General features: G+C 35.5%; 1 protein-coding gene across 2 annotated transcripts in view; it reads left to right on the forward strand.

Annotated features, from left to right (window-relative positions):
- Positions 1-718: 718 nt before the first annotated feature.
- FRS2 (fibroblast growth factor receptor substrate 2) overlaps positions 719-13860 on the forward strand; it is a 36703-nt gene continuing 23561 nt past the window's right edge. The window contains exons 1-2 of one of the 2 annotated variants that reach the window (XM_082850414.1): positions 719-746; positions 882-921. The gene's annotated coding sequence lies outside the window, so the exon portion shown is untranslated. Of the gene's footprint in view, positions 747-881; positions 922-6907; positions 7574-13860 lie in introns of those variants that run through there. The other variant, XM_082850413.1, reaches the window with a different exon arrangement.

Here is a 13860-nt window from a genome sequence, read left to right on the forward strand (position 1 = left end):
GCAAAGTATTTCAGATTTAGTTTAGTTCTTGAAATTTACTTCAATTGAAAGAAACTCAAGTCATCTCATCCAGCTTCTCATCCAGTTGAACATGGGTAGTGATTGAGAACTCAGCATTTAAAGGGAAATCAATTCTTTGTTAGACAGAAATCTATTTTATTCTCATAGATGTCTGTGGTTCGGTCCAGCTCAAGTCCATTATTCCATAAAACAGAAAATTTAAGACAGCTGACTTACTCTTCCTTACTGCCAAATATTATCTTCTCCAAACTAACTTACCATGGTTTCTGCAGTCTTACCTTATTGATATTAGACTGTTCTTTGTATCCCATGTCACCTTGAATCATTGTCTTCTCTAGGCCCCTGTGATACCACACTCTTGGTGATTTTCTTCCTGTTTCTTGGACAGTACCTCTCCATCTCCTTTGTGGGCTTCTCTTCCTTTTCAGTTTCCTTAAATGTTGGTGTTTCTGAGTTTCTCTAGGTCTTTTCTTCTCACTGGGCAATCTCATCTTGTCCTGTGCCTTGCATCCATAAGCTGATGACTCCTAGATCCTTATCTCCAATTCAGATCTTTCTTCCACTTCCATACTTGTATTTCTGTTTGTCTTTTGAGCATTTCTACTTGGATATCTGACAGGCATCACAGTACGTTCAAAATTGAGCTTATGTGCTTCTCTAAACCTTGTGTCCTTCTTATGTTTTCTAGCTCTGTGAATGGACTGTTACCTAAATGGAAAATGTAGGTATGCTCCTTGACTTCTGCTTTTCTTCCCAGTCTAATCAGTTATCAGGTGTTATTGATGCTTACTTCTGAGTATTGCTCTAATCCATCTTTCTTTCTCCATCTTCATTGCTCACTACTCTAATTCGGACCCCAGATTTCTTCAGCCGCCTCCAAACCTGTAACAGTAATATGAGGTAGGTGGTGGTGTTTTTAACTTGCCTATGGGGAAACATAGATTCAGAGATGTTAAGAACTCAGCTCTGTCTGGTTCTAAAGCTCATGATATTTTTACTGTATCATGCTGCCTTGCTGGCATTATCAGAGATTGATACTGCCTTCTACTGGAGGAATTTAGAGTGATTAAAATGAAGCATTATTTTAGATTCTAATGTGGTATTTTAAAATGCATTTAGATAGCAGAGCTGTTGTAGGCCATCTATCCATTACATGAAGATGAAAATCTTGTCTTAGTCACATTCTACCTTCTATTTAGCAGGGTTAATAGTTAGAGAGAATTCAAATTTGGAATTTGCATATGCAAAATTAAAAATTTTAAGGCTTTAACAAGAATATGAGACTAATATTCTTTGTAGCTAACTGCTGAATTAAGTTCATTGTTTTCTTTGGGGGGCGGGTGGGAGTTTGGTTTGTTTGTGTTTTATTTTTTATTTATTTATTTGGTTGTGTCAGGTCTTAGTTGCAGCTTGCCGGCTCCTTAGTTGTGGTATGCAAGCTCTTGGTTGTGGCATGCAAGTGGGATCTAGTTCCCTGACCAGGGATCGAACCTGGGCCCCCTGCATTGGGAGCACGAGTCTTAACCACTGTGCCACCAGGGAAGTCCCTGCTTGTTTTTTAAAGAGAGTTTAAGGTTGATAGCTTTTCAGCCAGCTTTCATGCTGATGAAGAAACATTTGAAAGTGGTACAGAGTAAAACATCTTAGAAATTCTGGCTGTTTTCTGTAGAGATTTGTTTTCTCCACATGTGTCTTAAAAAATGAAAGGAGATATTCTCATCATTGCTTTCAAATTCTATTTCATCATACGTTTTGCTTAGAGGGAATAGCCCCAGTGACCTTAGCTGTACTTTTGAATATAGCTCTTCAGAATTTCCTTTACCATGGATGTTTGATATCCTGAGTTTAAGATCAAGGTAAATCTGAAGGAAAACAAACCATGAAACCTTTAGGGATAGAGTGCATATTATCTTTGTTAAAGTTGTATATAGGGACACTAAGAATTCTAAATTTGGCTTCCAGTAAAATCTTGATTAATTTTTTTCCTTAATTTCCCCATTCGAAGATGGAGAAAATAGTTCCCAGCAGTCTGCAATACGATTGTTCTCTAGACAAATATTTATCATGGTTCAAAAGAATATTGGGTCTTGGACACTCAAATCCTGTTACTTGATTGTAACTGTCTTCTAGTGTATAGGAAGGAGCAAAGAAAAGATATTTTAAACATCCTTTCATTACTGTTATTTGTAATAAGTTGATAGTCTTCGTTGACTATATTTCATTGGTTTTCCAATTTTATTCACTGAAATTTGGGTGTATCTTACAGTCAGTGGCATCTCGTAGTTTAATTAACCACTTCTGTTTCTTGGTGGGATATAAAATATCAAGTCTTAAAATGAGTTGTGTCTCGGTTTTGATGAAAACAGTATATATCTTCATTGGTATTAGAAGTAATAACAGTGATAATATTATAGTCTCCATTCCTGAGAATCACTATTTTGGTAGCCTCTACTTTCTTAAACATGACCAAGAACTGGAAAGTAAGCAGAAGAGGCTTCTGATGTTTACAGTTGCTGTTAAGAAGCTCATGAAGTAAAGACCATGTTCTTGAACGTAAAATATTCTGTGATCTCAGTAGAGGGCCTCATTTTGCACCTGTTCTTAATAGGCATGGGTATCTGATTACAGAGTCCAGGATTCAAAAGAATAAACTAAAAAAAAAAAAAGCACGTACATATTTATTAAGTGACAACTCTAGGACCTGCTATCAACTGAGAATGAGGGTGACCATAAATAAAGTAAAAATTCAAATCTATCTTTAAAAAACAACACAAACCCCAGAACAGGCCACATAGCACTGTTTCAGGAGGGTTAGACAGCCCGACACACACAAATCACCCTGATTACAGCTTGGAAGAGGTTCTTTTTTTTTTAAGATTTTTTTTTTTTTGATGTGGACCATTTTTAAAGTCTTTATTGAATTTGTAACAATATTACTTCTGTTTTATGTTTTGTTTTGTTTTGTTTTTCTGGCTGCAAGGTATGTGGGATCTTAGCTCCCCAACCAGGGATTGAACCCACATCCCCTGCGTTGGAAGGCGAAGTCTTAACCACTGGACTGCCAGGGAAGTCCCTTCGAAGAGGTTCTTTATCAAAATTCATTCTGTCTGATTCCACTGGCACTATCTTTAAGGGACAAATGTATTTTATTTTTTTATTTTGATTGGGGAAACATTTGTTGTTGATTAAATTTTCCCCTCTTATGGTAGAATGAGGTTGTCAGCATATTTTGCCCTGAAAGTATTGAAAAACTTTTGTGATACTCACCTGTCAGACGTCTGAAATAGTATTTGATTCTCTTGTTCTAATGGTCTCTACTCCTGTTGCTAAATGACATCAGAGTACCATTTTTGGTCTTTGGGCTAAAGACTGGGCATGGGCATAGGTTGTAGGGAGGTGTTAGAGAAGGAAAAAGTAGAAAAATTTAGAGAACACACTGTCATCCTGATGTATTTCTAGAAGCTCTCATTGGGCAGTTGTGCATGTCTAGCTGCATTATTTTTGTTTGGAATAAACCCAGGGTACGTATCCCATAAATTCCTAGTGTTAGGGGGACTTTTGGGACATTCCCCTAAGTCATGAATTCTGAGCATAACATTGCTGACTGTGAGCACCTTTAGCCTAAGAGTAGATGTTCGTGTATCATCAGGTTTCCAGCATTTACTAATTAGGTTTTGCCTACTTAGGTTCTCCTGGCAGTTCCTCTTGGCCACTGTGTTCTTCACACTCTGCCCTAACCTGTTTTATATGTTGTCTGCCTTTGGGCTCTGCTTAGACATTTATAGCTTTCCTTTCTGAAGAAGCCTTTAATAAAGTATTGATTTGTATATTCTTTAGTTAACGATTTATTGTTGATTATAAAAGCAATTCACACTATAGAAAATATGAAGAGAAAAATGCTTTTCATCCTACTACCGAGTGAACCACTGGTAACATTTTAATGTGTTTTCATCTAGTCTTTTTCTAGGCTTATGTATTTTGTTTAGGAGTGGGGGAGAGAAAAGTAAGTGTGTTATTTTTTAAAATGAGAATCTTCTCAAACTTGCTACTGGGCATGCAAAGTAATTTTTAAAATAAAATTTTTTTTCAGAACAATTTTAGAATCACAGTAAAGTTGCAAAGGTAGTACAGAGATTCTCATATATCCATTATTCAGCTTTCCCTAATATTAATCTTATATAACTAGAGTATACTTGTCAAAACTAAGAAATTAACACTGGTATAATTTTATTAAATAACTACAGACTTTATTTGGATTTTTCCAGTTTTTCCACTAATGTCCTTTTCTGTTCCAGGATCCAATCCTGAATACCATATTGCATTTTAAAAGAACAGTTTTGTCTTTTTTTTCTGCTTAACTTTTTATACCATGAACATTTTTCTTTGTCATTAAATATTCTTTAAGCAGTGCTTATTAATGGCCCCAAACAGTTCATCAAATATTTACTCTGATGTAAATATTTCTGCTTAACTCTTTTTTTCTTGTATTTTGTGAGGGTGGGGAATGTTAGAAAACACACACATCAAACATTTTTATTAGTGGGGTACTTGAGTTAGCTGAGTTTAATGCTAGATTGTAGCAGTAATTTTGAACGCATTGCTCTAAAAGTAGAAAATAAATTATCAAGCTTATATTCCTTAGAGAATTTAAGAGCATTTTAGATTGAGACAAGTGCAGAAAGTCATGAGTGACCTCTTCATGAAGCAGTTTGTTTTGAGGATTCTTTTTAGAGTTGCTTGGCATTTGACTTAGTGTATTTTGAGCAAATTGAATGTGTATGTACATTTTATATACACACAGTCAATATTTAGACTGTTAATAAGAGTCTAGTAACTAGCATGATAACCACCTGAGTTTGAAAATGCAGATTTATGGTATATCTTCTCATACACCGGTATATTCAGTTTTGAAAATTAATCTTTTTATTTACTTTTCTGTTATTCTTCATTAATATTTATTTAGCTCTAGGCTAAGCGTATTATATAAAAAGTGAAGTTGCCTGGAGATTTTCTTGTATGTCTTGTAGTGTTTTATTGATGTTTATAGTTGGATTGATATTGAATAATTTGTATATTCATTTAACATGAAATTGAAGTTTGAATGGTTTGCATTTAGTGTTTTGTTGTTTTGTTTTTTTTGCGGTACGCGGGCCTCTCACTGTTGTGGCCTCTCCCGTTGCGGAGCACAGGCTCCGGACGCGCAGGCTCAGCGGCCGTGGCTCACGGGCCCAGACGCTCCACGGCATGTGGGATCTTCCTGGACCGGGGCACGAACCCGTGTCCCCCGCATCGGGAGGCGGACTCTCAACCACTGTGCCACCAGGGAAGCCCAGTGTTTTGTTGTTTTAAAGAATAAAGCCATAAAGCCAAATTCTTTTTAAGAACTGATAGGTGTATCATACTAAGAAAAACATTGTAAAATTCATATTTGGATTTTACCTTTTATTGTTAGTCAGGTTAGTAAAACCTCGTAAGTTAAATAGTTATTATGCTAGGGTTCAGTGCCTGCTAGGGGACTAGTGTCTATTAGTAAATTTATAAACTAGAGGTTTATTATGAGGGTTAAGCAATCATTGGTTTAATTTGACACAGTTGTAAGAATAATATGTAGAAATAATAACCGAGTTGAAAAATACAAACATGGAATTCTGATGTATAATACTTAGAGAAAACTGAATGCACTGTCTCCATAAGATCAAATATATGTATTCCAGTTTTCAGAGTTAATGATAAATGCTTTCTGGAGAATGCATATACTTTATTACTGCTACCTTACAATCATGTGTCTTCTTTTTGTGGTGCAATCTGTGAATTTTTAGTAGAGAGAGCTACATGATCTGTCATATAGATTGTTCACCCCTTGATGTTGCTGGAGGACAGTACTTGATTTTCTTGTACATATTTTTATATTGCAACATAGAGCACTTAAACTAAGACTTTCTTTGGGAGTTCCCAAGGCTGATGATATTTTTTCCTGTAATTTAAGGTGCTGGGATTGTTGCCATTGGTACTGATTACATTATTCAATTAGCTAAGGCAGAATGTAACTCATCTGCTGGGTTAGCACATCTGTATGTCTGTTTTTATATCTTAGGGCAGAGATTATGGGCACCCAGATTTAACTGTGTAAATTTCATCACCAGTGTTTCTGGGTATGAGTATGTTCCAAGATTATAGGTGATTCCAGGATTGAATTATGACTGGTGTTATTAAAGGTAAAAGTTGTGTTTTGTATCATAAGCCATTTTAGTACCATTTTCTCAGTATTTGCTAAACACACACACACGCACACACACACACTTCTTGATTGATAGAAATATAGATGGTAGATAAAGATATACATACAGATTCTTGGATTTCTGTTCTAAAAACCCAAATGCATGATTGAAAGTGACTTTGTCAGATTCAGTGTGAAATATGAGGTTAAAGTGGGTAACATTTTCCAGAAATGAAAGAAGGGAATCCGAGGTTCAGGTCATCATCTTACAATGACACTCACTGCAGGTCTGGATACTGTTGGGAGAATCTTTATGTTTATAAATAGATGCTGTGACTTACAGGTTAGACTTTAGGCATCATAGTAAAACACCATTAATTTTATTCTTAGGAATTAGATGTTCTCCATGTATATATTCTAGACTTCATGCTTCTATAGGAAAGTATTTTGGTAGGACATTAGTGGTGTCTTTAAGATTGTAAGGGAAAATGTGAACTGTCCTCAGCAGTGCAAACTGGCGCTTCATGAAATGGCATGAACCTACCTTCCTGCCTATCTTCTATTATTTTCCCATGCATACCATACATTCCAACTAAAAGGAACTATTTGGTTCTGGAGGCTGCCAGAACCTTTTTCATTTGGATTGAATGAAATCCAAATGAATTTCATTTGGATTGCCCTTGCCCTAGAAAAGTCCCATCTGTCTTTCAGGACTTGACTTAGTGGTCACCTTTCCTAGGAAGGCTCCTTGATCACTTCCCTTTCCTTCTGCTCTGAGTTAAATGTTCTGATGGCACTGGCACATGGATACATGGATCTGTAACTCTGCCATGTATTCCTTTGCTTGTCTGCCTCCCTCACTAAACAGTAAGCTCCGTAGAATCAGAGAATGTGTATGTCCTCTTTATTTCTTTAACATTTAACTCAGTGCCTGGCAAAGAGAGTTGATACTCAGAAAATAGTTGTTGCATGCTTTAATGTATATATGGAGAAATGAATGAACTCATTTTTTATTCTCTCCTTAATATTGATAGCTGTTTACAATCATTTTTATTTACTAAGTAAGCTTTTGTTAGCTTAATTCAAAAACTGTGTCTAAAATAAAGAAATGTTTCTTTATTAATATTTTAGATTTATCCATAGGAAAATGAATTGGTGGCAGTTTAAATATACATAAGCATGTGCTTAATCTTTCTTGATTATCCTGGTTTAACTTGTCTCTTACAGAAAAAACATTTAAAAATGAGAGGAATCTGGTTTAAATTGCAGTACAAGGAATGTAGATTAGACATAAAGAGTTTCCAGAAAATAAAGTACCAGATATTGAAGTGATTTGTAAGTAATGTAATTGATTTTTTTGAGAGTTAAAAAAAGGGGGAGTTCATAGAGGGTTGTGAATTGCAAAGTGGTTCACCAACATTGCCTTTAGTAGAATAAAAAACTTAAAGGAAGAAAATCTATTTAGAGGTATGCAGATACAACCATATTCATGGATAGATGCTTAAAAATACTTGGGTACTTTTTTGGTTTACTGTGTACATATATATTTTAAAATTTCAGCTAACCAAGGAAACTATGTTGCATGTATCCTTACTTTTTACAGAATGGCTCTCGTTTAGTGACTAGCAGAATATACTAGAATCTCCCTCCTTAGCCTTTTTTTTTTAACTTCTCTTTCTTAGAGTAATATAAATAATAAAAAATCCTTAGCAGTGTTAAAAATAAACAGAAAACTAAGGTATATCAATTAAAAAAAAGACCTACCCACATAGTTTAAAAACAATCAACCAGACCACTTACACAAAGAACAAGGTTTTTGAATGCTATCCTCTTGATTGTCTTAATGAAATTAAATACAGCAGTTAGCTGTGCCCAAAATATAGAGTTATATTGCTATGCTTCTAACTATAGATATTCTGTCCTGGCTGTATTTGAACAGAACTACTGTAGTATAAGCCAAATTCACCCTCCGTGCTAGTGAACTGAAAGAGCAAATATACCTTCCTGAGCAACAGATTTATAGTCATGCTAGTGAATAGAGTTCAGTGTTCTCTTTGCTTGTCATTCTGCAAGAATCATATTGGAATAATTTAGGACAGCTTTACTAAATTTATTAATGTAACTCTTGTTATGAAGATGGTGCTTAAATTGTAGGCTTTTGTACTTGCAGTGCAAAAGCCTTCTTTGTGATATAAGAGACAGGATTTTACATGTAGTGGTGATAATGCCTGTCTTTCTAAACACTGTATATTTTTCTAAATGCCTTTATAGCCAGAATTTATTTTTCACAATAACTCTGTGAAATAGGTGTCCTAATCTTATAAATGAGAAATTTTAGGCATAGAAATTTTGACTGAGTGTCAAAGGCATACAGTATTGTTTTATAATAAAGTATTGTTACCATTTCAATAGCTTGCATTTACTATATGCTGAGCTCTGTTTTAAGCTTTTTACATATATTAATTAATAAGAACTTGGGCTTTGTAGTCGGATCTGGATTTAATTCTGGCATCGTGCCATCACTGCCATTTGCAGCATCATGGATGAACCTAGAGATAATCATACTAAGTGATATTTCCTCTTTTTAACCTTGGAAAATTTACCTAACCTCTTCAAGCCTTGGTTTCCTCATTTGCTACAAAGAAATAATGATAGTACCTGCCTCATAGGGTGGTTGTATGGATTGAGATAATCCAAGTGAATCTATGTCTGGTATAAAGTAGGGGCTTTAAAATCAGTTTGCTATAATAAATAGAGTGTTAGTAGACTGTATTTACTGTAATTTTTAGCTTTTGGTAATTTTCCTGGTAAAATTGTATTGCTCTTGAGTGTAAACTCATAGTTGACTATATATATATATATATACCTGTTTTATAGAAAAACATCCATGTTAGAACAAGATTATAGCTCTATATAGTGGCTATAACTACCTCTTCCCTCTCACTACCTCCCAATCACCTTTCAGTTCTAAGCCTTCCACTAGTCAGAAGAAACCAAAGTGGATACCTGAGGCATTCATGTTCCAAAGTCAAGACAAGATATCCTCAGTCCATTGGGTTGTGTTCGTTCCAGGAGTGCTGTGGTATATCAGTTGTTTGGAACTCAGAATGTATTTTCTTAGAGAAAGTATCCTTTTAAATAAGGCACATAAATTCTTGTAATTCCTGATATAACTGATATGTGTATATTTGCACTGAAAGCAGTAAAAAGCAAGCAAAAACGTGACAGCACTCTGGCACTGCTAATAAAGTAATTTAAAACAATGAAACTGAATATATACTGATCCCCAAAAACAGGCCTGGAGAGGATTCTGGGAAGATGGAGTAGGAGGCATCAGGAGTCTGCCTCCCCACCTAGATAACAAATACAGTGGCAGAATCTGATGTAACTATTTTGGAACTATGGAGCTGTTGAAGACTTGCAACTGTCAGGAAAAGGCTCAGTTGTAAAATTGCAGCCATTCTCTGCTGCCACCTTTGTGCAGCTCTCACACAGCTTTTGGAGCCAGCGGAGGCAGAAAGTACCCTCTTCTCCAAATATCAAGGATCTGTACCTGGATCAGAGATGCTGCTTCTGGTCAGAGAGGTGCAGACAAAGAGGTGGGCAGCTATTGTTGTTGCACATACCTATTGTTGCAAGCCCCTCCCCCACCTGCTAAAGTGACTTCCAGGAAATTTAAAAGACGGGCACCCTTATATGATCCAGCAATCTCACACCTGGCTGTATATCCAGAGAAAACTCTAATTCAAAAAGATACATGAACCCCAATGTTCAGAGCAGCACTATTTACAATAACCAAGATGTGTAAGCAACCTAAATGTCCATCGACAGATGAATAGATTAAGAAGGTGTGGTATATATAAACAATGGCATACTACTGAGCCATAAAAAAGAATGACATAATGCCATTTGCAGCATCGTGGATGAACCTAGAGATTATCATACTAAGTGAAGTAAATCAAAAAGAGAAAGATAAATCCCATATGATATCACTTATATGTGGAATCTAAAATATGGAACCACCTCAACATATTGAAAGCTGTATATTGTGGGAGTCCTAGAAAGAAAAGAGAGAGAGAGAAAGGAGCAGAGAGAACTTTTGAAGAAATAATGGTTTAAAACTTCCCAAATTTGATGAAAGACATGAACATAAACATCCAAGGAGCTCATTGCACTCCAAGTAAGATTCAGTCAAAGAGACATAGAGCAAGACACATTATAATCAACCTTCCAAAAGACAAAGACCAGGAATCTTGAAAGCAGCAAGAAGAAAGCTAATCATCACATACACGGGATTCTCAGTAAGATTATTAGCATATTGCTCATCAGAAACTTCAGAGGCCAGGTGGCAGTGGGCTGCTATATTCAAAGTGCTAAAAGAAAAAAAGTCTGTCCATCAAGAATCCTGTTATCTGGCAAAACTGTCCTTCAAAAGTAAGTGAGAAATTAAGACATCCCCAGGTAAACAAAAGCTGAGGGAGTTCATTACCACTAGACCTGCCCTGCAAGAAATGCGCAAGAGAGTTCTGCAAGGTGAAACGAAAGGACTCTAGACAGTAACTAGAAGTTGTGTGGAGAAATAAAGATCTCAATAAAGGTAAATACAGCGGGAATTATAAAAGCTAGTACTATTGTAACAAAGATTTATAATTTTTTATTTTCTACATGACTTAAAAGATTAATACATTTAAAGGAAAAAAAATTATTAGTCTAAAAAGCTCATGTTGTTGTAACATTTTCTGGGATAGAACATATGTTAGGCCACAAATTAAGTCTCAAAAGATTTTAAAAGATAGATAGCATACAAAGTATCATCTTCAGCTACAAGAGGATGAAGTTAGAAATCAACAACAGAAGGAAAACTGGAAAATTCACAAAACTGTGGGAATTAAACAACATACTTTTTTTTTTTAACATCTTTATTGGAGTATATAATTGGTTTACAATGGTGTGTTAGTTTCTGCTTTATAACAAAGTGAATCAGTTATACATATGTTCCCGTATCTCTTCCCTCTTGCGTCTCCCTCCCTCCCACCCTCCCTATCCCACCCCTCTAGGTGGTCACAAAGCACGGAGCTGATCTCCCTATGCTATGCGGCTGCTTCCCACTAGCTATCTGTTTTACATTTTGTAGTGTATATATGTCCATGCCACTCTCTCACTTTGCCACAGCTTACTCTTCCCCCTCCCCATATCCTCAAGTCCATTCTCTAGTAAGTCTGTAAACAACATACTTTTAAACAACCAATCAAAGAAGAAATCACAAGGGAAATTAGAAAATACTTAGAGACCAAAGAAAATGAAAACACAGCATGCCAAAACTTAGAGGACACAATGAAAGCAGTTCTAAGGAGATTTTTGTAGTTATAAATGCTTATGTTAAAAAAATAAGAAAGCTCTCTAGCTTTATAACTTAAGGAACTAGAAAAAAAACAAACTAAAACCAAAGCTAGCAGAAGGAAATAATAAAGGTTAAAGGAGAGAGAAAGGAAATAGAGAATAGAAAAACAAAGTCAGTGAACCAAAAGTTTGTTCTTTGAAAACATCAACAAAATTGACAAATTTTTGGCTAGGTAGACTAAGAAAATAGGAGGAAAGACTCAAATTACTAAAATCAGAAGTGAAAGTGGTGACATCACTATCAAGTCTACTGAAATAAAAAGGATTATAAGAGAGTACTATGAACAATTGTATGCCAACAAATTGAAGAACCTAGATGAAATGGACAAATTCCTAGAAATACAAAACCTACCAAGACTAAATCACAATAGACCTATAAGGTAAGGAGATTGAATCAGTAATAAAAAAATCTCTTGAGTAGAAAAGCCCTGGCTTGGGACCTCACTGGTGGTCCAGTGGCTAAGACTCCACGCTCCCAATGCAGGGGGCCCGGGTTCAATCCCTTGTCAGGGAACTGGATCCCACATGCCACAACTAAGAGTCTCCATGTCACAACTAAGAGTTCACATGCCGCAACTAAAAAAGATCCCACATGCCATAACTAAAAGATCCCATGTGCTGCAGCTAAGACGCAGTACAGCCAAATAAATAAATATTTTTAAAAAAAAGAAAGAAAGAAGGAAAAGAAAAGACCTGGCTTCACCAGTGAATTCTGCTAGTTAAAGAACTACTATCAGTCCCTGTCAAACTTTTCCAAAATATTGAAGAGGAGAGAACACTTCCTAATTCATTCTATGAGGCCAGCATTACCCTGATAACAAAGTCAGACAAAGACATTACAAGAAAAGAAAACTACAGACCAATATCTCTTGTAAACATTGATTCCAAAATCTTTAACAAAATGCTAGCAAACTGAATTCATCCACATAATAAGGGGATTATATACCATGGTAAAGTGGGATTTCTTTTTGGAATGCAAGGATGGTACAACATGAAAATTGATCAGTGTAATACACCACATTAACAGAATGAAGGAAAAAAACACACAATCATCTCAATTGATGCAGAAAAAGCATTTGACAAAGTTCAACACCTTTTCAAGATAAAAGCATTAAAAAAAACTAGGCATAGATGGAAACCACCTCAATATAATGAAAGCTATATATGAAAAACCCACAGCAGACATCATTCTCAATAGTAAAAGACTGAAAGCTTTTCCCCTAAGATCAGGAACAAGGCAAGGATGCCCACTTTCACGACTTTTATTTAACATGGTAGTGGAAGTTCTAGCCAGAGCACTTAGGTAAGAAAAAGAAATAAAAGTTATCCAAATTGAGAAGAAAGAAGTAAAATAATCTGTTTGCAGGTAAGATGATCTTATATGTGGGAAACCCTAATGATTCCACAGAAAAAATACTTTCAGAACTAATAAATGAATTCAACTAAGTAGCAGGATACAAACTCAAAATGTAAAAGTTAGTTGCATTTCTGTACATCACAATGAACAATCTGAAAAGGAAATTACAAAAACAGTTCCTTTTACAGTGGCATCAAAAGGAATAGAATACTTAGGAATTAAAAAACGTATACAATGAAAACTGCAAAATACTGCTGAAGAAATCGAAGACATAAATAAACACATCTGATATTCATGGATTAGAAGATACAATATTATTAAAATATCAGTCCTATCCAAAGAGATTTACAGATTCATTGCAATACCTGTCAAAATCCCAATGATGTCTTTTTCAAAAACAGGAAAACCTATCCTGAAATTCATATGGAATCTCAGGACCCTGGATAGGCAAAACAGTCTTAAAACTGGATTACTCACAATTCTTGATTTCAAAACTTACAACAAAGCCACATAATCAAAACAGTGTGGTACTGGAATAAATACAGACATATAGACCAGTGGAATAGAATAGAGAACCCAGAAATAAACCCTCACATATGTGGTAAAATAAGTTTTGAAAAGGGTACGAAGACCATTCAGTGGGGAAACAAGTCTTCAACAAATGCTTCTGGGACAACTCGGTATCTGCATGCAAAAGATTAACTTGGACCTTTACCTAACACCATATACAAACATTAACTCAAATTGGATCAAAGACCTAAATATAAGACAAAAAACAGTGAGATTCTTAGAAGAAAACATAGGGCAAAAGCTTCACAACATGGATTTGGCAGTGCTTTCTTGGATGTGACACCAAAAGCACAGG

Source organism: Leucopleurus acutus (assembly GCF_964270905.1).
Source record: "Leucopleurus acutus genome assembly, chromosome: 11".
NCBI lineage: Eukaryota > Metazoa > Chordata > Mammalia > Artiodactyla > Delphinidae > Leucopleurus > Leucopleurus acutus.